At 38.8% G+C, this 27,020-nt stretch overlaps 1 protein-coding gene across 8 annotated transcripts in view; it reads left to right on the top strand.

The window, feature by feature from the left end:
- The window catches only part of CHRM3 (cholinergic receptor muscarinic 3), a 283,661-nt gene that overhangs the window by 178,774 nt on the left and 77,867 nt on the right, over nucleotides 1-27,020 (top strand). The window contains exon 1 of one of the 8 annotated variants that reach the window (XM_041128554.1): nucleotides 7,596-7,653. The exons of 4 other annotated variants lie outside the window; for them this stretch is intronic. The gene's annotated coding sequence lies outside the window, so the exon portion shown is untranslated. Of the gene's footprint in view, nucleotides 1-7,595; nucleotides 7,654-7,813; nucleotides 7,906-11,372; nucleotides 11,419-16,316; nucleotides 16,380-27,020 lie in introns of those variants that run through there. 3 more of the 8 variants (XM_030036075.1, XM_041128553.1, XM_041128552.1) reach the window with 3 other exon arrangements.

The following is a 27,020-nucleotide window of genomic DNA, read 5'->3' as shown; positions in this document are numbered from 1 at the left end:
TATATTCTAAAGTAACATTTTTTTTTTTTAATTTAAGTGACTTCTGATTGCTCACAGTGTTTTCATGACTGACAGAGTATTTTAGGAATCACAGGCCATAAAATGTGCATAATGTGCAAGGACTACTTCTTAAGCTGCCCTAAAACCATGCATGACATACTGACGTTTTAGGTGTCAAGTTGGGAACTTGGGGTGCTTTTCGCATGGTAGCTTTGTCCTACTCTTTCAACTTTAGCAGCATGTAACTTTACATGGCCAGAGACCCCATTTCAGCTTCAGGAGGGCACGACTTTTATAGTCCCTGTTCATTCAACTCTTCTATGTGAGCCCATGGCCCGTTTTTCCCTGTGTCACAGCTGAATGATAAAATCTTTAAGGCTTCAGCTGTGTTTAATGCCAACCTCCAAAAGTAAGCTGAGAATCATTTTACATTCAAATAAAGATAGTGCAGTCCTACAAAGAGTGGTTAGTTTCCAGCTCACTCATCTGGTTCACAGGTGTTGGTGCTGGTACAGTGACAGAGCTAGAGTATGTGGCTGGTGACTTCAGGAACAGCAAGCCCGTGGTTGCCTTGATTTAAATGAATTGTAGCTGCTGTGCAACCACACTAGAAATTTATATTCTGAAGTTACAGGAAGCTGACAGACCAAGTGATCTGCTGCCAAAGAGAAGTCCCATTTCTGCTTCCCTATTTCCGAGGTTCAAAGCAATGTGACATAATTTGTCCCCTGTCTTATTTCTAAAGGTAGAGGTAGATTTCCCTTGCATAGGACATATCACAAAGCACAGCAATAAACTGGTGTGTCACCATTTCTTTTTTATGCTCCAGAAAGAATGAAGCATCCTTTGTTCCTGGTAAATCCTGAGTGGTGGGGTTGAATGAATGAACGAAGCTCTGCGCTGAGCACAGATCTGTGCTTTTACTGAGGACCTTTAGTGGTATCGCTGCACAGGTTCCAGAGGCAAACATCAGTTTACATGTGAATGTAGAGTAAAAGTGATGGTACCTACATTGCACGTGACTGTGACACTCAGTTCAAAGCATTCATATGTTTCTGGGAATGTGTGTAATTCTTCAGGCTCTTGGGTTTGATTTGGAGCCTGATTTGTATATACAAAAACTGTGGGAAAATTCAAATTGTCTTCACTTTCTATTTAAAGGAAGACTTAGTGCGAAAACAGAATTTCGTCACCATTTTTGTATTGGTTGATAAGTATCTGCAGAACTAGTGCGTGTTACGAGATTACTGACACAAAATAGTAAAGATTCCACAGCAGAGACTGAATATTGGCCAGATTTCTCAGCAGAGACCATGGGAGGATATTCCTTCTTCATTTTGTCTCTCTGCCAAGGAAGTGATGCAGATCATCTTTTTACCACAGAGAACTCGCTGTTGTGTGCTGTTGCTTTGTTGTCACAAGAAGTGTGTGTGCGAGTGTATATAGGCAAGTATGATTCATTAGTACCAGCAGCCCTACCGTTTTGTGTCATTGGCTAGCAAAGTTTCCAGAGATGGACATCAGTTTAGTCTTCAATGCATAGTAAAAGCAATAGTACCCTCATTTGATGCATGTGACTGAGAATTGAGATAGTTGCTTATGCTGGTTGGATTTGTAGTTATATTCGGGTTGACAGAAAGAAGTTCAATCTTTCATGACCTCACGGCTGTTCCAGAAAGAGCCTACTTAAGGAAACACTTTGCCATGGTATTTGCTGTGTTCTGAATTTATTCCTTGTACTTAGCAGAGAGATTACTTCTTAAATAAAGGTAAATGTATCTATTTATCCTTAACCACTGATCTTAGCAGGGCTACAAGTGGTAATAAAGAGCAACCATAGAATCACTTGTGCCTCTACATCAATGCCAGGATAATCTTTATTTTACTGCTGCACCTTAGCTCTTATCCCAAGGATTCGACTCCTCTGAACTTATGCAAACGTGGCAGATGATTTAGCTGTATTGCAGTGTATGTTATTTATCTGCTAAACTTTATTTCTCATGAGATAATGGCAAAATGTTTATTTTTGTTCATGTTATATTTCTCTAAGTGTAGGCACTCAAATCCTATGGTTATATATCCAAACCTTTCTTTTAATTTTGTGAAATACTGGTCATCATAACTACTTTTTTCTAAACTTTTTTTCTGTGGCTACTTTTTCCTGACTTAAAGGTGATGCAGTCTATATAATCTGGAAAATAACCATTGTCTCACTGTTGCTGATTGCTGCGACAGGATATGAAAGTAATATTAGCTGTCTTTTTTCTAGTGCAGTATTAATGGATCCTAAAACGCAAACCTTTTCCAAATGAAATAGCTGATGAAATGCTGCAGCTCTAAAAGGGAAACTGTCCAACAGGTCAAAGCAGGCATGACTACATCCAAGAGCAGAAGCCTCATGGCTTTGCAGGAAGGTGCAGAAGACAGGACTGGCTGCTTTGGTTGATAATATACATACGTCTGACAAAATAAAACATGAGGTTTTGCTGGATCCATCTGCCCTTGATCCAGGGGTTTTGCTGACTCTCCAGGCGACATAAGTGGGCATGGATGGAATTTCCTGTGGGATGTCATTATTTCACTCTTCTTAGAAATCTCAATGTTTATCCATTAGAGACTGCTGTGTTTTTCACTGATCCATAGGCTAAATTTCTGGAAGGGTTTCTTTGGGTCCTTTTTTCATGGATGGTGTTTTCATTATTTTAGTAAATTTAAAAGGCAGGAAAATGGCAAACAGAGTAAATAGATTTTCTTTTCATATTGAGAACTTAAAGTCCACTTGAGAGATTTCTCTCATGGGAGAAAGTTTGGGAAGTTATGCCAATCCTTTCATAATATTTTGAATTACATTTGCATAAACATTATACTTTTACAGAATTGTTTAAAGGAGAACTCTGGATATTTTAAATTTCATAGTACTCATTTATATGGCTCAGAAACAATAACACTACATTTCCTATACTCGTAAAGATAATAGGTATAGCACTCTAAGTTCCTGGCTTGTTCCTCAGTTATCCTTTTGGTCCTGTAATATTTGCCATTTGTCTAACACATAGCTGTCTGTACGGAGTCTCTAGATTAGATTGGAAGTGAGCTGATTTTTACCAAGCCACTGGGTAATTCTGACCACTTCGTCTGACAATTTTAGTGCTGTGCCATGGCAGCTGACCTATGTAAGCCAGGGATTCCTCTATCACCAGCATGCCGAAAAATGTCTTGGAGCATTCTTTCAGCACATGCCTGTTAAAGGTAAGAGAGGAAAACACTTGCTTTCTGTGTATTAAAAATGTAATAACTATTACATGGAATTAGGGGATGAGCTCTGTTTTCATTCTGGGTTTGTCAAGGCTTTGAAGGAAGCAGCCATGTGTGTCTGTCATGCCATCACATTGTTTTTGTGTAGAAAACATGCCATTGTCATTGCACTGTTCTTCTTCAATCCAGAAGGAAAATCATGGCAGGTTCTTCTGGAAATTTGTTACGCTACTGTGAATGTAATATTTTAGTGGGGCAAAACTATGAATTCCCTATATTAAGGGGTTTTGTCTGTACAAAATACTTAGCAGCAGCAGTGCTCAGTGCTTTTATTTCAGCTCAAAGACCAGCATTTTCTCTTAGTGTGAGTGCTGAAACAATGCAGCATGTTTTTCTTTATCATATTTAGTGTTGCATGAGGAGTAGATAATCCTCAATTCAAGCAGATAAGCCTAAAAGGGATTTCAGCTGCTTGTCTTTAGCAAAAAATCTTTTCTCCACCTGCTTTCTTTTTTGTTGTTGGTAGGGGCTTTTAATAAACAGTTTGTATTATCAGTACAACAGGAGGGTATTTTTTTGTCCAGCATGACATTCTGGCTGGCTGACCCATCAGTTTGGTGTAAGATACAGAAAGAAAAATAATAAATTCTGATCAAGGCAACAATGTGATCATGAATCATTCTGTCCTGTGAAAAAATAACGTCCTCTGTAGGAAGCATCATTTCATAAGCAAAACCAGATTGTAGAAAACTGCTCTGGCACAAATGTATGCTCTTAAATAGGCAATGCATCATCCAGGAAACTCACAATGGCAATCCTTACCGATTAGAGACTAAGGTAGCCAGTTAATGAACTGGCTTTTGATCTCCTTATATGCCTTCCCAAAGATTTAAGTCAAGAATAGGTTCCAAAACTTAGCATACAGTTTGCATAAATGATTGCTGTTCTTGTGATGCTCCTCTCAGGAAAAAAAGGCACTAGTTTCTACAACAAGACTGAGAACATTTTGTTTTACAGTTTCTCGTTTTTCTTCAGCTCTGTAGCCTGGGAAATGCAGATCATATTGTGAATAATTTGGAGCATTCACAGTAATCCTCATATCTCATTCTGAGATCATTAGAGCCTTTAGCTCTTGGCCTTTTCTGAGTAGCTTTCTGAAAGAATAAGATGGGGAATAAAATGTTTTCTTCTACCTGAGAGCCAAGTTTGCTGCACAGTTCAGCAAGGAGAAAGTGTAAGTGGCACTGAAATTGCCAGCTCACTAACCTGACCATCTCAGTGGTTGTCTTCAGTGCCTGATGGTTCTGATAACGGCTGACAGGCTTTGGGCCCATTCTAAAACTTGTATTTTAAGCCAAGCATTCTTAGCTACTTGCTTTTTTAAAACATATTTTCACTTTTTCCTGTTACAAAGATATGCCATATTCAGCTCTTTTATAAAGATTTTCAGACTCCAAATTTTCCTTTCATTTACCTTTGTTAAAGCATAGGCAGAAGTCTCTGGTGAAAGCAGACTAAGACAGGCTTTTACATTAGGAGCATTATAAGGTACATTGCGCAATGCCATTTGTGCTGATACGATGTTGTTAGATGAGTGAAACTGAGGAGAGAGAAAGCCAAATTCATATCAAGTCAGAAACACTAATACTTAAGGGAATTGTTCTATGCACTGCGTATTAAAAGAATAAATGACTTTTCACGTAAAGAGCACTGCACATTGTAATTTTTAGAACTCCCACTTACATGAGTAGTACTTTTCCATTTGTTGTAAAGAAAGACTTAGTGTTTTAAATACTGATATTGGAGAGAGGATGAATAAAGATCCTTCTGCAAGGTATTTCATTTGAGGAAGGCAAAAAAAAAGAAAACATATTTGGTGGTTTGGGTTGGGTTTTTCTTTCTCCTTGTTAGATGTTTGCAGATGAAATTGCATTACTGGAGTAAACTATCTTAGAAACAAAACATAAATGCAATTCCTTTACTGCCCTATGCACCAAGGGAGTGATCTTCTGGGTTTTTTTCCTCCAGAAATTGAGCTAGATACCTGCTGTCAGGACCGAATCACCTGACTGGTACTTGAGTCCAACTACTCTGTTCCAAAACCAGCACCTACCTACGCTCCACCCTGGGTAGCATATGATGCATATGCTCATGCAGTCAGCTGGTCAGGAAATGCAAATTCTAATCAGTTTTTTTCCTCCCTCGCTGGAATGATTTATGATGTGCATTCTCCAATATTTAAAAAAGTATGGTCACAATGAAGCACATCTCAGAGCCTCTTTATCACATTGCCTATGAATTATGATATTACCAGCCAAAATTATGGCCCTAGGAATTCTTGCAAGGATCCCATCCATTTCAACAAAAGAAACTGGCAGTTGTGTCAATAGCCTGGCTGCCCTGCCCACTGAATCCTCTTGATATTTCTGTATCTGAGCCAAGATTTGAAAGGAGATGAAAGGGGGAAAGAACAGAGAGGCCAGGATGGCAAAAAACATTCCTGTCTCTGTAGCCTGCTACAATATGGCTAAAAGAGTCTTCCAGATGATATAATGTTATTAAAATACATAGAAAATAAAATTGCCTAAGCTCCTGAGCTCGTGTGCTGTGGAGGAGCGTAGTACAATAACAAAACATCTAGGTACCACAGCTCCATTCGTTTGTTCTTGTACTCGCAGTGAAGCCTGGGGACCTGCAGTTTTACAGAAATTGTTGAATATCCTCATGACTTGAACTGGAGGACAGGTCAGAGCTTCTTAGACACCATCTCGACTCCTCTTCAGTGGTGCTGAACTTGGCTCTGAGTGTGTGCTCACTCGGTACTGTTTGTTTTCTCATCCCTCTCTGAAGCTTCTCTCACTGATTACTGCTCACAGCTTACTATTCCTGCTAATTAGGTGATGATTTAATAATTGATTTGTAGGTGTTTGCTAATTAAAGTTAATCATGAATGCACACTTGTAATTTTATCTCATTCCAAAGGAGTGTGATCACAGCCAATGAAAAGAGGACAGGAGGGAATGATTCAATGTGTGTGCAGGATTTTCTTGAAAACCATGTAAATGCTTTTCAGATTTTTAAATGCTGTAGATTCATCTACCAGTTGAGCTGAAAATGCTGCCAGTAACTGAACAGAGAATCGGTTATTTGATCTAATGAAAATCCTACCTGAATGGCTAAAAGCTGAGGACTGGGAATCCTCAGACAAACCTCCAGGAGGACCAAGCACATGTAATGCAACCTGTGGTGACGTAAGTGAGAGTTGGGCTGGTTGAAATTTGTCAGCATCAGCCTCTGTATTTACATTTCTGTACCTGTATTTATTCTTCATTCTCCCATCTACAGTTTATCCTGTAGGTGTAAAACATTGGAGAGTTTTAGTCTAGCATTAGTCTGTAAGTGTCTGCGGATTTCCTCTCCTGAGTTAAGTGTTAGCTGGTAAATATATCAAAGGTGGGTTTTGCAAGTCATCCAATGAGACAACAGTGAATATAACCTAAGTGAATGTCTTCCTTGTCTTTATGCCAGTGAATTTGAACTCTTTACGTGGCGTTCTAGACCATCGTATTTGCATCTAAATCTTGCTGTGTATTATTCCTGGTGCAATTATAGGTGAACTTTGGCTAACAATGTATTTGTCCATGCCTTTTAGTCTCCCCTGGACTTTCCTAAGAATGGAATTGTCCTCCTGGTCTTTTGGAAATAAAAGGGATAAAGGATATACAAAATATTTCCTTCTTTTCCCTGCATATCAGGAAAAGATGATTTTGAGTTCAGTTGATAACAGGGGTTACATTGGTTTGAAAATGGAAAAAATTCATCTTGGTGTAAGGAAATGTGGGCTTTGCAGTTCCACTGTGGACATAGCCATGAACAGCAGTGCCAAAGCAGAGAGCTGCAGTGAGGCTGCAAGTGTAAAAGGGGTGTGAGCTGGTGAAAGTGCAGAGCTGCAGCTGGGGAGGCCACCTTGTTATCTCCTGACCTGGAAAACAGGTCATAAGTTATTTCCCTGTTCTAAATGAAATAAATGGGTAAGGAGGTTTACTTTCACTTCCCACCTCTGAAATGGGCTGGCAGCCAGCCAGAGACAAGTACAGCATGGGAAACTGCTTGCATGCAACTGAGCAGCTGTGGACTAGTTTCTCACACATGAAGGGGGCCTGAAGTGCATTTAGCACCTTTGCTACGCTCCTGCCACCTTTGCTGCATGTCCTGCTTTTCTCACCCCTGGGTGCATAGTGCCGAGGTGCGTGCCTCTTTCTCACCACCCGGGGAACTGTCATGAAGTGTTTGTAAGAGTGTTTCATTTGAAACTGAAGTGTGCTAAAGTGCTTCAGAGAGTCAACTTCAGCGATGGCAGTGTAAGTGCTTTGCTGAGCAGTATCTTACAAATTGCAGGTATGAATCATAGGCCCATTTTTTCCAGACATTTTGCATTTTGGGTTTTGGGGGGGGGGGTCCCCCTTTTCTTATAGCTTTTAGTAACACATCATTAGACTTATTCATCTGTTTGTACAGCTTACATTCGCTGATCCCAGTCCTGCCCTGGCTGTGTGCTGGACTGCAGCCAGGCGCTGTTGTAGGACAGGAGTCAGGGTTAGCGATCATCTTCTGTACTCACCAGCTTTATGTTGTGGAGCTGCTTCAGGGGTGAGTAACAACATGAAAGTAATAGTATGTAGGCTTTAAGTACAAGATGGGTCAAACGAGCAGGAGGGCAACTAGTGAGCTTAATCCTGTGAAATTGCAAGGGGAGGCTGCGTCCCTGGCTGCAGCTAACCCATTGTAAAGTGCCTGAGCTGCTCCTCCAGCAGGTCTGTTCAGATGCCTACCTCAAGCTAATTTTCACAAAACATACCTAAACAATGGCTCAAAGAGGAGAGAGGACAGACATGTGAAGAATAGGAAGAGGTTTTTCAAATTGGTTTGTGCTACATGTCTGTGATGAGTTGCTCTGTGCCACTTGGTGATGCAGAACAGCCATAAAGCTGGTTTAACAACATGGTTTTTCTGGATTTACTGCTTCACCAGAGCAGTACAAAACAATTGGAGTGTAATGATGAATCAGTCCTGTTTGTTTAATTTTGTTTTGCATACTTGAGCTTTACAGCAGCATTATTAATGGCTAAAACTTAAGAAACATTCATCTTTGTTTATAGCAGAAGCTGAAATAATTTGAGAAAAAAGATGTTTTCCTCTGATCTTCACATTTTTCAATTAAACCACATTTGAATTTTGAATCTCTTGAGACTCATTCCTCATTATCTTTTCTCAGGGTTGTGTGTGTGTGTGTCATTTCCCCAGAGCTGAACTCCCTAGGGCTAAAAGTCACTTTACATATTCCTTAAATATGAGGCAATAAAGAACAAATGCATTGAACAAATAGAAAGGAAGAACAACGCAGTAAAAGTAAAGCCATCACCATGTGTGGTTATAATTGTTGTGTGTTGTCTTCTTTTGTATCTCTGCTTTACCTCGGATATCCTCTTACATACTTTTCTGTGCATACACTGTACTTAACTGTAACTTAACTACATATTGGACCAGTTCTTCAGCAAATAGACTCTGCTGATGACAGAGAAATTGGAGGTTAACAGTGTATGTGTTGTGAGTCCTGCCAAAGAATTTAGACTGTTTCCATTGAGTTCAAAGGTGACTTTAGCAATTTAAACTGTGGAAATGAAATCTTAAAGTGTGGTGAAAATTATCAGCTGGATTCTTTAGTAGCTCCTTAGAAAGTTTTGGTTCAGTGCAGATCTTCTCTTGGGCTGAGGAGTTTGGCATTTTCCTTTGTATTCCATTTATTACTCTACTACTTCTTATAGCAACAAATGACAGTGAAATCTAGAGCATCTCTCTTCTTGATTGCATTTGATTAGGAGTTTTCTAAGGCAGTAGTTTTACAAGCCAAAAGTTGAAAGGTGGGCTTCACATATTTGTGTTCAAATGGAAAGACTTTGTCTCTACCCACTGCCAATTTATGGCAGTTATGTTTATTCATTTTCAGCCAGCTCTAAAGGACAAACTTAGGATCATAAACACCTAAAACTGAAATGCAATGAAATTCAGTAAAATATAATTTCTCATAATACATCAAGTATTTTTCCCTTATAGATGGCTTCACCATCCTGATGAAATTCAAGGAAGGGTCTATATTTGTCATTTCTCTTACAACTTGCAGCCAGAGCCAGTCTCCCTTTATTGCAGAACAAGGGTCCACATAGATTATCCTGCAGTGGTATGAACCATTCTCCCATCCACCAAACACAACTCGACATACATCTATCTCTCAAGGTCCATCTGTAAAACAGAGCTGCCAGCTCGGGCCCTTGTATGGCAAATCCTTTACTCCAGTGCACCATGCTCCAGAGTGTGCAGAATGATGGATACACAGTGTTTGCAGGGGGAACAGGGTAGAAGTCACATAGATCAAAAAAAGCCATATATTCTCTGCCAGAAATCAAATCACACTGATTTTTTTCAAAACAGCTAAAGAAAGTTGTACACTGTTTATTTACCTGTGGATTTTTAAAATGTGATTTTAAGTGAAATACAGCATATTCACATTGAAATTATATTGATCTTCAGTTGAAATTTGGATTTCATGGCTTTTGGTGTCTGTGGTTATCCACTTAGTTATTAAGAGCAAATTCTAATGGGAAATAAGCCCATTATTACATTCTGACACTGAAAATGGTAATTCTGTTGCTTCATTAAGCAGGTACCAATATGTTCTATTTCCCATCTGAAATATTTTTCCTAAGTCACATTATTGCAAACATCTGAAACAAATCCACCCAGCAAATCTGATTTTTCTTAAAACTGCCAGTGAATAAACACACCTGGAGAGACATCCTACTAACACTCCTCCTTTCTTATTGGGTTCTACTACTTAGAATGTCATTAAAGTTGGTTTTAAAGAATGCATCATTTTGACTCATTAGAGAAAAGGCACCCTCGACGACTTTAGAAGAATCCATGCAAATTTTAAGATTTGTGTGTATTTGTATAGCTGCCTTGCAATTTCATGTCATCTTCTGCAAAGTTAGTGGTAATCATTTCATAGTAAATTTTATCAGTATGTACCCGTGAACACAAAATTTTCACTTTTTTGTAGTACAAAAGTTTAGCTCAGTTTAGCTTGCTTATAAGCAACAGCTTTCTTGTTTGCATAAAGAAAAGTAAGGAGGCTTTAGCGATATCCGGGATGGGGTTTGCCACTTACTTCTTTGAAGCCGGAACATTGCCTTTTGTTTTGCTTTTCAGTTCCCCCCTCTGCGAACTTGCCCTGCCTCTGGGTTCTTGGCATCAGCCTTTTCCATGTTGTGCATCCCCGGGAGCGGCTGCTTACGGGCTCGCCTGCAGCAGTGCTGCCCACATCCCTCCTGGCTCTGGCCCCGAGAGGCCTCGGCACCCACGTTTCAGTGGGTCTCCCTGGGTCTCACTGGCACGGTTTGGGGGACGCTGTGAAGGCGAGGGGTTTGCACGGCCACTGGTGAGCCTCCAGTACTGCTGGGCCATCTGGCTGGGAAGGAGAGTATCGTGTGACTGCTTCGAGGCCGAATGTGTGCAACTGAGTTTTAAACAAAATCCTTTCAGCCTGAGGATCACTGACACAAAGCCTTCCAGGTTTGCTTTAGAGCCAGGTTTGGCTGTGTGGGTGGAATTTTTAAGCATATTTATTTGATAAGACTGCAGTCTCTGGGTACAGAAAGCACCCGTTCATTGACAGCTCCTGCTTTCCTGCACTATGAAGCCGCTGGCCTGCTTGGAAGAGCCGTGCTGTCAGGTGGCTGCAGAGGCACTGGCCTGCGCCGGTGCTTTCACCCAGGCTGTCAAATTACTTTGAAACTGGGTGTTCACTCAACAGCTCCAGGACTTGTGTGGAATTGGCATAAAGCTGCCCTGGTGTTTCCTTCTCCGCGTGAAGTGAAGCACCCAGTGCTGCAAAGTGAAGTCCAAGCTCCTTACTAGTGCAGGGAAGTGTCCTGATCTGCTAAGCCAATACAGAGCCGCCTGGTTTGTGCTGAGCAGAGAGATTAGGGTAGTGGCAGCTTGTTTGTTATATTTATTTTCATTTTCGTTTTCAATTCTAGCTCTCCAGGGGCCTGCTTCGAAACCTGGTGAAGCCCCTCAAAGGCTCCATGGTGGGTTTAGGCTAAGGTAAAATAAGCAATATCTTGCTTTTCAGTTCCGGAGGAGTGAGTGCCAAAATACACCTTTTAAAAGGATAACTTTTGAAGTTGAAAAGTTGCCCGCTTTCTCATGGATGACCCTTTCAACTTGCTCTGGCATTGTGAATTGTTTACATTTCCTCAGGGAAATCTGAAGAGATTTTGCTCTTTTTTCCTTGATGTTTATTGCAGGACTTATACTGTAAACTGTAAAGATACTTTGGTAGTTAATTCAGTTTGTGGCTCCGCATTAACAGGATCATAATGACTTTGCTCCATTTCTTATTTGGAGTCAAAGTTGTCACAGGTGTTACCAGACTTCAGGTCACTAAAAGTACAGTAGCAGTAGTAAATTTGCTGTACAACTCCATGGATTTCATAAATGGAGTTGAAACAACCTGATAAAATGAATATGTGCTATTTTCTGTGAAAATGTGCTTTCTTTTTCTTTAATCCTTGATAATATTTTTATTCAAGAGCTTGAGTCCAAGAACATTCTTTGAACACAGCTATAATTGCTTATGAATATTCCAATTATGGAGAAGGCAGTGGTAAATCATCTTGTCTTCATAGAGAAAGAGGAGTGTCGTTGTGTGATGAAGACTGTGGGTGGGTAATCAGGACTGTAGAATTTGAAATACTCTTTTTTGCCATTGACTTTTTGTTTGACTTTCAGCAGTCATTGCTACTTTTCTTGCTTCAATTCTTCTAGATCTGTCAATAATAGAAACAGTCAACTTAGAGGGATACTTAATATTTGCGAAGTGCTTTTCAGCTTTTAGCAGAGAAATGCAAAGAAAAAACAAAATTAATTTATTAGCTTGCTAATTATTAATTTTCTTTTACTTGTGATATTCTAAAATGAAAAGGAAGTTATTTTTCAATGCTTTCTTGATGTAAAATTGCTAATAACAAAGATATTTGAATGGTCTTACAGTATGCAGATACTGACACAACAAAAAGTAATACAGCTTTTTCTTTCATTTATTAAGTAAGTTCTGGATTCTTCCTTCTTTTCTAATAGCCCATTTTGGTTACTATTGAAGTAAGAGTAAACTTAGTTCGATTATCCATTGTCTTCAATAGAGAGTTCAATAACATGAAATTGGAACAGTAGAAATTTGGGGGGCTTTCAGTAAATTATTCAAAAATAATTGAATACTCTGTGACCAAAGTAGTTTTGAAAGGGTTTTCAGGTTTTGGCAATTGCCTCTTTGTTTTCCTCAGTTAAATATGATTGGATGTATCTTACATTTCATTAGGTTTAGCTGAATTTTGTGCTGCTTTTAATTATTTGTAAAGCTTCAAATGGAAACACAGAGTCTAGGCAGTGTTGAGAAGAAAAAAAAATTGCACATAATATCCACAGTAAACATATTAGAGCTACACAGAAGTCTAGTGAAGCTTGAAATACAGGTGAAAAATACACCTTTTTTTACTGTTTTGTTTTTGGTTTTTTTTAATGTAAGCAGTGTGACAGTCACCAGTTCAGAGGAAGAATGACTAAACAGCACTGATTGCTAGTTATGTCATTCTTATTAGGGATATTCTGACCTTCCACCATGAAAAAGGGATGGGGAAGAAAAAAAAACCCATACAGCTCTCAGCCCTGTCAGGAGCTCCTCTCTCCAAGTAGAAGCTTTTGAAATTCAGGTTCTTCAATTCTTTCCATCTTCTTTTTTAATCTCTTTATAATTGTTAGATTGATGCAATCAATATTTCTTCTACACATTTTCTAAGATAGACGTGTTTTTAATTAATGCCATATAGATTAATTCAGGCGCTTCCAGTGCTGAAACCATTATCTATTAAAATGTGAGGCTCACTTGATGTTCAGAAGAGTACAGGGTGGAATTTGTACTAGATGCTCATCTCTGGTACACATAGCCAGTGAGGAAAATTTTCCTTATGTTTTGTTTTCTAATCACAGTGTACTTAGTGCTTCCTAAGTGGGTGTTTTGTGCGGGTTATCTCCTCCTCTTCAACTCTTACTGCCTGAAGTTCACTGTTAGTGTCTTAAGTGAATTTAGTGCCTTAAGTGAATTACGTTTGTCCACTGATGTGTGACTTTATCACTTGTTTTATCAAACACCCTGCAAAAAACTGATGAGGTAATTGCAGGTGAAACAGTGCAAACGCCCTCCCAAGATACTGGCTGAATTATTAAAAGCAATGCTTAAATGACAGTTTAGTCCTTCTTTAGAGTAATAATAACACTTAGGACAAGGTCTGCAATATACTTCCTACACAGAAGTAATTTTAAAACATCCTCCAAAATTTATATGACATTTTGAGAAAGGAGTGTATCTTCTGTGTCTTCAGGTCAAGTGTTACGGATAATATCAGTTATGGTAAACCATGTGATATAATTTAGAGCTCCAGAAAGTAAAATGCCCTAGATCCTTTAGCCCGAGAGAGGAAAAAAAATGATTAATCATCTAGGAGCTTCCTTAAGATACAGAAGCACACTACATTACAAGAGTGAAGTAGATGTCAATTAACCGTATTCACTATGTTTTTATGATGGATTGTTACTTACCGAATTGCATTGAAGCAGTAATAAAACATGACAATGGTGAGATCAATTCCAAACCCCTTTATTGTGCATTTCTTTGGTTGTAGTCGTGTTTCAGCTGACATCCACTTGGTAAAATGAGCTGCTGCTTTCCCTCATACTCCAAGCTATGAGTTCGGCACTACTTTGTGAAACACAGTTTGTGAGGCAGAGGTAGGTTTACTGTGTAAGAATTATTGATGTGTCTCTGAAAGTAGGATTTATGTTTTTGGGCTCTGTCAGACGGGAGGGGGAGACGCGTCCTCGGCACTTTCACACAAAGACAGAAGGCGCTCACGAGGCCAGCGGTTAGGGCTGAGACATGAAAAGAAAATGCTAGAGCACATAGCCTGCAGTGGTGGCATTTTAGCATTTAACATGCACATGGTGGCAAAAGAAGTCAGTAACCATGTGCAAATATTTGTGGCAGCCCCTGAGAGATCATGGCCATCATATCTAACTGTGCAGTGCTGTGTCTGTGATGTGTGGCACCGCTAGCCCTCCCAAGAGTCTGGGCTGTTGATATGAGGAAAGCGTTATTCCCTTCCTCTCAGCATGGACTGGTATGCATGTGCATGCAGTAATCTTGGTGCAGAAAGGAGGTTATTTTGTGCTTATAGTCTCTAATAAAGGCAATTAAAGTGAAAATTTTCTTCCATGTGTATAGAAAAAAAAAAGGTTACCTCTGAGTGTTAACCTTGTGTTAACCTGTATTATGTAAGGTTACACTGCCAAAATATATGGACTCAGAGACAAAAAGAATTTATAAAAATAATTTACACATAAGAATTTATAAAAAAATAAAATTTAAATTTTTATCATACAGTGGACACATAATTTCACAAAGTTTCATGTAATGAATGTCTTATGCATTCCTTTGTTGTTTGTTGTTAATGAATGAAATAATGAAGCTATTGATACTGTTGCATTCTGAATCGGTGATTTGAGATGAACGTGTTTAATGATGTAGCTTCAGATTTTTTTCCAAAATATAATGCATTACTTTTATGTGAAATAAAGGGATAATATTTAATGCTTCTTTAATTATAGTTATCATAAAAAGTTAGAATTTTTAACATCAGCTGGTCACAAGCGAGCCTCTTCTCCTAACCCTTATTTCTGCTTAAGTTCCTGCTTTTTCCTCCGAAGCCTGTACAGTTTAGGTCACAGGTAGACACCCTGACTCGTAGCAAGGTTGTGCTACTGGTAGACCTCTGTGCAGCAATTAAGTATAAACAGGCTTATTAGTCAATTTCTGTATAGGGTATACATACATATATAAATATGTATGTATATATACATGTGCACTTGTAGTGTTTTGCTAAGAAAAAATGCTGTTCCTGTTAAAGCTTTGCATGCAGAATCGATGATTACAGTAAAATTCACTCTTCCTTTTGTTTCACTGGAGTACAGATAGCGATATTTCATTCTGCTGAAACTATTAAGGTACAATAAATTCACTGACAAAAAACAAAATTGGGAAAATATGTCCACATTATGATCTATTTAAAAATGCCTTGAATTAGCTCCTTCAGGGCAATGCAAATGACTCTGGCTCTGTTTTTAAGAATATTTCTTGGAAATAAGTTCCAAAGAAGCTTACTTAGAGTGACTGAGTTAACAACAAAAACAAATTTGGATTTCAGTCGAAAAATAGAAACTGTGGGAACAATAAACAATAATGGTGCTGCCACCCTAATCACTGTGGACAGAAAAAAGTGCTGTAAGGAAAACGTGTTTCATGCTAACATAATACATATTTAGTTTCCCTCATTTAATGTGAAGAAAATTAGATAATTGATGCAATCTGTAAATCCAAAATTAAAACCACATGTGTAAAATAAATTCGGACAATTTATCAGTTGGAATAAGTGTGCTTTTCTCTAAAAAGGGTATGAATAAGCTCAGCACATAACCTTTTTTTATACACAACAGATGTTATGTTGAAACTATCCCCTGTGGAGTTTGTTTCACAGTTAAATACATGACCTGTTTGTCATTTTTCATATGTCATGAGTTCATGTTGTTTAGCTCTGTCAAATCAAATGTGAGGTTATGGATTTTCCCTAGTTTTTCTAGAGTCCGGTGCAGAGGACTTGCTTGTCAAACTATCCAGTGGACACCCTGGCGATATTCAGCACATATGAAAATAAGGGAAAGTGAAGTCAGCAGCAGAGGAGTTGCAGGGACAGCAAAATATCTCCAGCTTCAGTGAGGAGCTGTTCAAGCAAACCTTCGTAACTACATGTTTTCCTGATACTGGGCAAAACTGTTAGTGAAAGATAAGTAAATAAGCGTGTAGTTACATGAGTTTGCAGCAGTGTAGGAGCCTCCTTAACTCCCCTGAATTCATGCTTCAACATTCTGACTCTTTCACACAGACAGAAATAATACAGGTAGGAAATTAAGCACATTTTAAGCACCTGTTATTCTCTCCCATGGGTTTTCCTCATGTCTGTAACAGAGATGCAGACTGTTAATATTTTTTGTCTAGATGAAGCCCATGCTTGTGACCCTGTTTTGCCCACTTTCAGTGGAGAGCAGAGCAAGGTTCATCAACGAAGTAGCCACAGGGTGTACACTGAGTCCCCACTGAAGCCCGGCCAGAGAAGCACTCCTTCCAATAGGTGGAAGCATCTTCTAGCCAGAAGATAAATGCATGCTGCTTGTCTGTGAGATAAGCAATGCCTGTCAGGCCAGTGGAGGGGCAAATAGCATATCTTTTCAACCAAATGAAAAATTCAGGTGACTATTGCTGGAGGAAGGGGAGTGGGTATTGTCAGAGCTGTAATACGGAGTAGAGGATAGGAGATACGGGTACAGGAGAACTATTATGGTAGGAGGAATCAGTGGGAAGAGAACAGGGTAGGAAAAAGAAATATCATTTTACGTTGATAATGCCTTTCTGTATTACCTGACCTAGGAATGCTTGTCCTAGGTTCTCAATCCTGAAGAGGATATTTGTTTAGTGGCAGTTCCTCTAGTCCCACACTATTGATATAATGCAGTCAAGCCTCTCTAAAGTCTTGATTTTGAAGGTAAACATTACAGAAATATCATACCTGTAAGCAGTGACGTTGAGTACCATTCATGTGTAGCCAGCCTGAGGCATTGCTAAGCCTACACAGACTTACGCACTGCAAATACTCTGGGACCTGCATCTCTTAAGGACTCCCTGCATGTGTGTTCTGCAAACTCCATTTTTTGAGGGTTTTCAAGAAAACAGGAACAGAGTTTCTCTCTCTTCATGCTTAGGAACTTACTTTTTAGTTTGGAGGTTGAAATTGTACCTAGTACCCTATTCCCATAGAGAAGCTTCTAGGACAGTCCTTAGAAATAAACCTGGCTACCTCTCTGAAGAGTTTTATGATAGAGCCTTTATCCACGTGGTTTTTTTTCATGTTCTTTGAGCACAATGATCCTGTTTTCACTACAAGCTTTTTCTTTCTGAAATACTGTGATCAGCAAGTCAATCCTAGTCACTCTGAAAAGGATCATTACTTATTCATTAATTATGAATTATTCATAAGTCATTACTTATTACTTAACCTTCAAAAGCAAGCAGAAGGTCACACGACAATAGGACTTTGTGCATGTGACTTATTTACAAAAGCTGCTAAGGAAAAATAAGAATATAAGTTCCCTCCAAGTTTGTTAGCTCCATATCTGACAAGGAGGAAAGACCTTTCCTGCTTTCAGGCTCTCTGTATTACCCCTGGTGAAGCTGACAGCTTTTGCTATCATTGCCCCGGAAGCCTGAACTGTTCACTATGCTTCTGTCTCCACCAGTTTCCCAAAGCCCCGAAAGGTTTAATATTCCCTCATCTCTCTGTCCTCTGCCTTAGCAGTTACGTCATGGGCTGGACAGGGCCAAGGAGCTGTTCCTGTGTGGCTGTTGGATTGGCATTTATTATTTGCTTGGGTGCTCCTAAGTAGCTTCATTACTTTTCTTTCTCTGTCTGAAAACCTGTAATGTTTAATTCCATAGCAATTTGCTTTGATTGCAAACACACAGAGGTTGGCACTTAATTCAGAAAATACGCAGTGTATTTTCATAACTATGCAGTGTTTCCTTGTTCAGCTTGGCAGTGCATTCTGCCTCAATAGAAGAAGGTAAATTTGAAGATGGCCATAAAGGTATTGTTAACAAAGAAGAAAGAAAGAAAGAAAGAAAGAAAGAAAGAAACACTCCTGCTACCTAAATAGGAAGAATGTCTTCTACCAAAACAGTCAGGTGAATGGCAATGAGAGAAGACTTCTCAGCTCCGGCTGTGATTTACTGAGATTGTTAAATAGCTGTATGCCAGTTGTATTAGAAGAATCTCCTTTAAAAACGCTAAAAGAAAAAAAAATGTGGAGGATGAACTGAAAGGGAAGGTCAATGAAAAGCTGAGAAGCTGGGAAGTCTCAGGGAGACTGCTGCAAGGAGCTGGGGTTCTCTTTGTGACTCTCAGAAAGCCAAACCTTCCTCAGCTGTGAGAGAAGTTGTTAGTCATGTATATCTGTGTCTTTTTTGTTTGGTTGGTTTTGTACCTCCTATAGATATGTTCTCATTTAATATTCAGAAATCATTAAATTTCACCAAGTTATTCTTGTGTTTATCTAAACCACTTTAAATTAAAGAGTAAGTGCCTTTCTGAATGATGTGTAAGACATCAAGTGATAGAGGATCTGTTGCTTCTTTCAAAGGTTTTCCTAGTGGATGACTATTTTCCGTGACAATGTGTGCATTTTGCTTGTTTCAAGACATTTATTTCAGCTTCAGGCCACTAACTCCAGTGTTTTTCTTTGACAGAATGAAGATCCTTTTACTATTTTCTCTTTTTGATAGCACATATACACTAAATAGATTATGGGTCAGTTTTCTTTTAAGTAAGGTGGAAAAAATATGGTTTGGAAAAAAATAGCTCTCTGTACTGCAGCTACTCTGAATTTTCTATTTCTTTTACAGCATTTCCACCAGAATTGCATATATTTGTTTACTATAAGTTCTTCCAATTTTGTCTGCAGAGATAAAATTACCTTCTCCCTATATATGTGTGTATACACAGCCCTTGTTCATATGGCTTATTAGTCTTGTAACCATTTTATGAAAGCATCGCTCTAGGAGCATCTCTTAGTCTGCTTGAACCAATAGGTCTTCTTCATATTAACTACTTTCTAGGTTGGGTACCTGCCCAGTAAATAAAGACCACCTTTAAAATAATGTGTCATGCAGATCCTGAAACCAGAGCCTTCCAGACCAAATGCTCCCCCAGAGGAGGTACACAGACTTCTGTGGGATTTTTTGTGGGGTCAGAGATTTCCTTTCATGCAGCTGATTACAGGAACGGCCTTGCCCTAGGAAATTATATCCACATGTCCTTTACCATTAATTTGCATGCAGTCTTATGTATAATATGCCCCTTTTGCTTCTCTGCTGTGAAACTCATCTGGTGGCACCAAAATGAAAAACAAACAAAAAAACCCCACACTATCACTAACATTTTTGTTAATTTTGCATTGTCAGTTGTCATTGCTGTTTATTAAAAAGATTTTATGTGCAGCCTGATTTTCGCTGCCTCCTCGTTCTGCGCTTAGGGCAGAGAAAATATGTCAGTAAATATTGAACAGCAAAGCTGTATTATGACTGACAGTTATCCTAATTCTTTGAGATACACTGGTATCAGTAAAGTAATGGCTGTTCAAGAATGAAGTGCCTCGTTTCGCTTTGTTTTGATTGCAGAGCTGATTTGGTTCAATCAAAGAGCGATGGCTGGTATCATTTTTAAGGCAGGTGTCATATGTGCTTTATTTTTTAGTTCTGTGGTCCAAAATTGCAAATAACTGATCTTCTGTGGCATGGTCATCTCTAAATATAATGATGTAAGAGCACAAATACAAGAACAAATCATTGGGTCATCTGTCTCAGAAGCGTCCAGCAGAACCTGTTCCCAAATGCCTCTTGACCTGCCATGGAAGCTTCCACCAGCTCCAGGGCAACCTTGTGGGTAGATAGAGGGTCCAGAGAGGCCAGCCAGCTGTTGTAGCAGGCTACCTGTGGTCTTCAGCTATCTCTGCACTTTTGGCAGGCTTGTCTCTGCCCCTCTACTAAGTGGATATCCGCTCTGAATCTCTGCCACCACCCTTCACCTCAGTTTTACTTTACATCTGTCCCAAGTGCTTCTATCCTGGTCATGCTCACCTACATTTCTTTGTCTTTTCTTCTCTGCTTGAGCTGTCGCTTTCTTAGTGCTCCCTTCCCCCCCTCCTTGTCCCATCTCAGCCTCTTGTTCTCTCTTTCCCATTGCAAAACTAACATTTGCCGTGATTGCATTGCTCACCGCACTCATTTTTTGTAGCACTTTTGTACCTATATTTTTTACCTCGTCTATAAACTCTTCAGGATAGCTATGGTCTTTTTTTGTGTATCTCTGCATACTACAAAATCCTACAAGGCTCATCTTTTGCATGGTTTTAGGCACTAGTGTAGTAAACATGATTAATAATACTAACACCTACTGTAATGTACTTGGTTTATAACTGCACCATAAATGAAAATTACTTACTCACCCAGCTACTGATTGTACTTTGTGTTTTGTCTACTGTAACTGTAGATACATGTCTCCCTCTATAAAATACTTTAATAACCTAAATTTTTCTGGGCTGAAATTGTAACACTGATCTATTCCTTAGTTTTTTCAAGCCAAGTGAGTCCAGCTAGTTTGACCTCACTGAAGTTCGTCATATTGCCCCTGAATCAGGTAGAATAGCTTGTCTGATCATAAGAATGTTATTTAATTGCTAGTATTACTACAATGCCCAGGAGCTTTCTTGCACAAAGCACAGTAAAAATACCAAAAAGAAACAGAAAAGAAGATAAACTGTCCCACTGACTTACAACTGAATACAGGGAAACAATGAAAAACTACTCACTGTGCCCGCACCAGATGCACGATTTATATACATTGTCTGGTTTTTTTGGAAGTCATCATGGTGGAGGAAAACTTTAGGGAGACATTTCAAGGAGCCTAAGCAGGGGTGGTTTTATGATTTCTTTTATGCTGCCTCAAGTGTTTGAGGACTTCATCTATCAGGGTACTAGTCTGGCTCCAGAAACCTTAAAAAATTGTAACGTTAGCTGGAAAAAAATGTTTTGTGTTCCTTTCCAAAGCACTGAAGAGCTGTGGGCTCGCACAAACCCAGTGTGATATAGCACATCTTCGTGCTCTAAATTATGGTGAAATTGGGTCTGGCGTAAACCCAACCCAAAATTAAGGCAGCTAGCGTGGCTCCCTTTGAAGATACCTCAGCACCTGCATTTACCACTTGTTGAGAACAAAGAAGCAGAATCTATGCACTAATATTGTTATTAGCATTGTATGCATACTACCCACACCTGTATACCTCTGCAAATGCTACAGAATGTAATGGGTCTCGGTAACCTATCTTTTATATGCTCTGTTAGCAATCCTAGTCATGTCTGTTCCCCACATGAATACTTCTCTCTCATCAGGGTAGTCTTATACATTCATTTGTTGCATTTTTTGGTCTTTTGTTCTGAAAATAACATGGTTGTGGTTTTCTGCAGCAAGCCCTTACAGAACTCATTTCTTATATCACTCTGTTATTTTGAGAAGAGTAGGGAAAATATTCATTTCCTGTAACCTGAATTATACTGCCATGTTGTCATAAAGAAAATACTGAAATTAATATTTACCAAAAATCCCATCTTTATACAACTGTCTAAGCTAACAAAGCAAACGATGCACCATACCTCACTAGTGTTTTCTAGTATTAAAAACCATGAAAGCTTGAAAATAAAATTCTGCCCTGAATATAGAGCTGTATATATTGTATGTATTACATATACAAGCCTTCTCAGAATAGTAGTACAAAGGATTGCTTATGGTGTTGGTTAGGTGAAGTTGAAATCATGACTTCACTAAGACAAAAACTGATTCTAATATAAAAGGAAATTTCTGTGGTCTACAGCAGCATTGTAATTTCTACAGGTGCTTGAGAATTTGTGCTGTAAAATCAGGTTTTCCTGTTGATTATCAGCTGACCAACCGGACTGGTTGCAAAGCCCTTACTGATAGACATACTGCCCAGTTCTGAAACTGAACTCATACTGATTTGCTTTTCGAAATAGAATTCAAAATCTAGATTTTTGAAGTTCCTATAAATGATAAAAGTAAGACAACACAGTGATTTTTAGACTGACAACATAAAGTACAGGATATGCAGGTAATTATAGACAATTGAAGAACACCTGGCACACAGTAGCTGAAATACAGATAATATTGAATAGAAACTATTTTCACCCGAAATGAATTAACAAGTAAAGAAATGAGCCCAAAGATATGAGTTTTCATACTTTTGGAAATGTGTTGCAAACTCTTTTCCCCTTCCAAATACTTTTCCCTTCCCAAATATTTAAACTTTGCTATTTTTCAATAGGGTTCTCGTCATTGAAATGAACGAATGCTTTAAAACTATTAGTTAACTTTATAACTTCTCTACGATTCTGGTATTATTCTTTATTTAATTTATTTTTTTAAATAATAGGGAGACAAATTAAAATCTTGAACCAAGCTATGTGGGAGCAGGGTCATTCATAAAATGTCATCTAGAACTCCCTTAAAACTGACTTAGGGAGTTCAGTTGTCTTCTATGGCTAATACACTTGAGAAGATAAATGTAGGTGGCCTGATAAATGGTAGGTAGGTATACCCAAGATATTTGCAACGTGATTGTTCTGACATACATTTAGTTTAGAATTTTTGTCCCCAGTGTTTTCCCATATGAAAGTTAGGCATCTTGTCTCAGCTAGTGGACATCCTAGAGAGAGGTGCTTCAGAAATGGGTGGTTCATCCAGCAATGGGTGGTAATGAAGGCATGTCAGGTGAATAAGTCTCCAGAGGAAGGTTTTGTCTGTGAGCCATTTCCTTCTGAGGCTGAAGGCCAGACATTAGCAGTCTCACTGGATTCCTATTAATGAATATTTATGTATGTTCCAGTATCCTAGTCTATTTGTATTTGCTTAAATACATTCTCTCCATAATTTCAGTTAGGAAAAATTATCTTTCAACTCTGAAGCTACTATGCTTGTGTTGTCTTGTACAATTAAACTACCATAACATTACTTATAAACTTCTGTGGTTTTAGCTGTTTTATACCAGTTTGCAAAGCTGAAGAAAGTCCCTGGCTGTAATTTCAGCGAAAAGGCACCTGAAGTGTAGATTTAAAGATTTTCCCCAAGTAATGCAGATGGTCACTGGCTTATGAAAAGCAACCTGTGTCTTCACAGTCTTGGTCTAGTGCTGTAATGATTAGGGAAAAAAACACACTTTATAATCTTCAATAGTCTGAACCCCTCATCCTGTAAGTTTGTAAATACTTCCTGTGCTTAACTTTGACACATACAAGTAACCACACCAATTTAAAGCTAATCAAATTTAGAGGAGTTTACGGGCTCACAACCTGTTATTGTATGTAGTTGCATTTAATTCAGGTAAAACTTTTCATTGTTTTTGACAATGCTGATTACCATTGTTAATTGCCAGGACACCTTAAGAAAAAGATCAAATTGTATTCTAACCTTCAAAATACAAACAGTGTGAAACACCTTGAAAAGATACAAAACTTCTGCTGCAGATTTCTTTGACAGCAGGGAATAATGTCCATATTGTCCTGAGAATAAATCCCCTAACAGGTAGAAGATAAAGAATGTGGAGGAAAAGACCAGGGAAGGCGATAGCTTTGCTGCATCTTTTAAACAAGGTAGCCAGCACTTTGCTCTCAGAACTGTGGTGGGACTGAGATGGGAAAAACCCTCACAGTTATTTTCCATTACAGTAATGCAGGAAAAATTAATTGTTTCATATCTTATGGAAATGTTCTGAAATGAAAAATGTTGTGAGATGAAATGTGGGAGGCCCAGGTCCTCTCATTCCTGCCTTTGGATATATTTGACTCATCGTGAGTCTAACAGACTCGCAAACATGTCGTCAATCACACCAAATGACGGCTTTAGTAGAACAAGTTTATGGAGAGTCACAGACACAGCTGCAGTGTTCAGGTACCTTAATTGGTCCCTCCCATGACAAATGCATCGTTTCTTGTAGCATTTGATGGATTAAAATTGTATAGGCACCACTGAAACATACTAGTTATTGTGTTAAAAGAGATCTCTCTTTGATTATTCAGTAGTTTTGGGGTGACATTCAGTGTTAACGAAAGAATAAAATGAACATGAAATAATTCGCAGGCATTTTACAATTACCTAAGAAAACTTGAGTGGTCAGGATAGACATCATTCTCCTTACGTAAGAAAGCACTTTGGCAACTGATCTTTTATAATGATAGACTATCATATTATTTTCAAGTTGACATGCTTGATATTACATTTTGTATGTTTTCTCAAAAGAATAGAAGTACCTTTCTGCCAGATGGTCCTATTGGCTGGTCAGTTTGGAACTAAATATGCTTTCTTTAATGAAGGTATCATAGCTCTCCTGCTGATTAGACCACGGATCCATTACCTGATACCCTTTTCTGCTGAAGCTCTGTTTACACTCAGTGGGAAGACAACATTCTCTTACCCTCATAGTTGTGTATCATATTGTGGGGTAATAGAAATTTCCCTGCCTTCTATCGGGTGAGAAATAACTCTTTCTAGTGCAGCCTGAAAATATGCCTCTGGCATATTGCTAACTTCCGTCTGTCCAGATATACTGATAGTCAGGGTTTCTGAAAAAGGATCTGCCTGTGGTGCTTTTGAGAACCCCTGACTGGCTGTACGCAGAACAGCTTAAGGGGTCTCTTGCTTCTTGCAGCAGCAGTATCGTGGTTACGAGAAATGTTCTGAACTTCTGCAAGTGTTAGAATAAAGGCATTTCAGCAAAATGGAAATACATGTTCTGTTCAAAGCCTTAACTTGGCTTCACACCTTCTGAAGGGTGAGTGCTTTGCCTTTATGTAAGGAAGAGGAATGCAAGATCACAGTCCGACTGCAAAATGGTAATGAAATATCGGCATGATAGAATAAATCACTGACACCAATGCTTAAGAACCCTTACTCAGTTTAGCTTGGTTTAGGCCTGAATTCTATTCTCCTTGGTAGAGACTAGACAGTGTTTCAGTACGCCATGCTATCTGAAATGACACCTCAATTAGCATTTACTTTCTAAGGTGTGTTTTCTGAAAGACCTTTAGGACCAAATTCTGTCCCACACAGTCTTTCTGATTTAAAAGGTCATTAGAATCTGCCTGAACATCTCCTTCTGCTGTTTTTCTCTCAGGCCTGGAAAAGGTTAAGAGGCATTTGTTGGCTCAGTGAGACAGATGACTCATAACTTCTGGATATAAGAGGGGGAAGTGGCTGCCTGAAAAGATAGAATCTAGGGTGTGGGCTCCAAAGTCCCAAAGTAGTCATCTTAGCAACAGGCTCAATAAAATGAAATGGCATCAACAGAAGTTTTGAGCTGAAGTTATCTTACTTTCTTTGTTAATAAAGGCAAATCTCTGAAAGGCACTGGAGTAGGACTTTATGTAACGTGGACTCTGTAGAGAGCAACCGACTAAGGTTCGTATTCACAGAAGGGAGCACCAAAGACTAATGCAAAAGGTTCATGCCAGATGAGCAGAGCAAGATCAGAATAGTGAACTAAGTGATTACACCAGTAAACTTGCATAGCCCAGTTTATACACTTTTCTTAAGTTTTGTGGGGTTTCTTGCAAATATTTTGTTGAAATTTCTTTTTTCCTCTATATGAACTGATGCCTGTGTTCTACCTTGGCCTCGCTGAAACAGGTACATAGCATGCAGCATGCCTAGAAACAGAAATATACCTTTTGGGTTTTTTTCTGTGTGGGATACAAAAGAAATGCATTCAAAGTGAACATAAGAGAAAAATAAGAGAAAAGTAAACGGAAATCATTTAGCTGTGTTTTCCCTCTGACATTCTGATTTCCTGCATGGAAAAACGTCTCGGTGTATATCATAAAAACAATCTCTTATATGATTATCTCCATGCCACTGCTAAACTCAATTTACCCTTCTTTAAAGCATCTAGCTGCTGAGCAGACTTTTCTTTGTTTCTGAGCTCAAATCATCTCTTCTGTCTGCAATCTACATCAGGTTGAATTTTTCTCCCATTCCATCATAACACTTTTGATGAGATTCTGATTCTCATTATCTTCAGAGGACCAAGCCTAACAGCGCACCTCCTTTTATAAAGTTCGTATGTTCCTACAATCTCATCTCCTCAAGAGACACTGGTTTCTGTTATATTCAACTGATTATGTTTTCCTGACCACAGCTGAAATTCATGTCTGTGTTTAGCAACTGCTGTCTTTGCTATAGATGGATTTTTATTTTGCTAACAAACTTGTTAGCAAATGTGTGCTTTGCAGTAACAGGAATTGCTTCTAATCCCTTGTAGTTCTACTTTATTGCTTCAATGCTTGCTTTGAAATTAAGGCATATGTAAATCTTTCACATCAATCATCCTCAGTAACATTAGCATTTTGACCTAAGATTGAAAGGTTAGGTAGAGTGCAAGAACATGCACGGGGAGGACAAAGCTATCCCTGAGCCTGTGTTGTGCAATTTGGGGAACAGAAGCAATGGGACATTGTTTTGCAAGCCATTCCACTTTGTAGCAGTTCAAAGCCAAAACAATATGGATACAGGATCTCTAGGCTTTTTATCAACTTAAATATTTGTGAGCAGGTAACAGCAGTGGATGTGTAGCCAGAGCTTATTGTATTCCACTAATACCTATTTGCCACAACATTTATGGATTGTTGGGATGGGAATATATTCTAAGGAACTAGGAATATACTCTAAGAGAGAAAACAAATCTTGCCTTGAATTCACCTGGTGTTTACCAGGAGGTCTTGTGGTACTTTAATTTGAGATACAGCTCAAGCTCACAGTCTGCCATCATCCTAGTTATCTTTCTTCTCTCTGCTTTTACAGCCCCTGTAAACTGTTTATTTCTCTAGGCATTCTAGCCAATCTCCTTGTCTTACCATGTACAGTCAATAT

This window comes from Aquila chrysaetos, chromosome 13 (genome assembly GCF_900496995.4).
Source record: "Aquila chrysaetos chrysaetos chromosome 13, bAquChr1.4, whole genome shotgun sequence".
NCBI lineage: Eukaryota > Metazoa > Chordata > Aves > Accipitriformes > Accipitridae > Aquila > Aquila chrysaetos.
Note: the sequence above shows the minus strand (reverse complement) of the source record. Positions and strands in the feature narration are given on the sequence as shown.